The sequence below is a fragment of the Corvus kubaryi genome, unplaced genomic scaffold (assembly GCF_017639235.1).
Source record: "Corvus kubaryi isolate FWS band 111438036 unplaced genomic scaffold, C.kubaryi_AGA036_p1.0 138, whole genome shotgun sequence".
Taxonomy (NCBI): Eukaryota; Metazoa; Chordata; class Aves; order Passeriformes; family Corvidae; genus Corvus; species Corvus kubaryi.
In genome coordinates, this window is record NW_024580672.1 from 17,248,427 (window position 1) to 17,248,716 (window position 290).

Consider the following 290-nt stretch of genomic DNA (forward strand, 5'->3'; position numbering starts at 1 on the left):
GCCGCTGCCAGCGCTCCCCGGGCTCACACGGGGACCAGAGGTGCCGCCCCCTCTCCTCTCCTCTCCTCCTCCTCCCGCTCCTCCTCTCCCGGCTCCCGCCGTGCCGCTGGCAGCGAGCGGCCGGCCGGGGACGCGCGCCGGGAGCGCAGCGCGGAGCGGGGCTGGGGGAGCGCAGCGCGGAGCGGGGCCGCCGGAGCTCAGCGCGGAGCGGGGCTGCGGGAGCTCAGCGCGGAGCGGGGCCGCGGGAGCGCAGCGCGGAGCGGGGCCGCCGGAGCTCAGCGCGGAGCGGG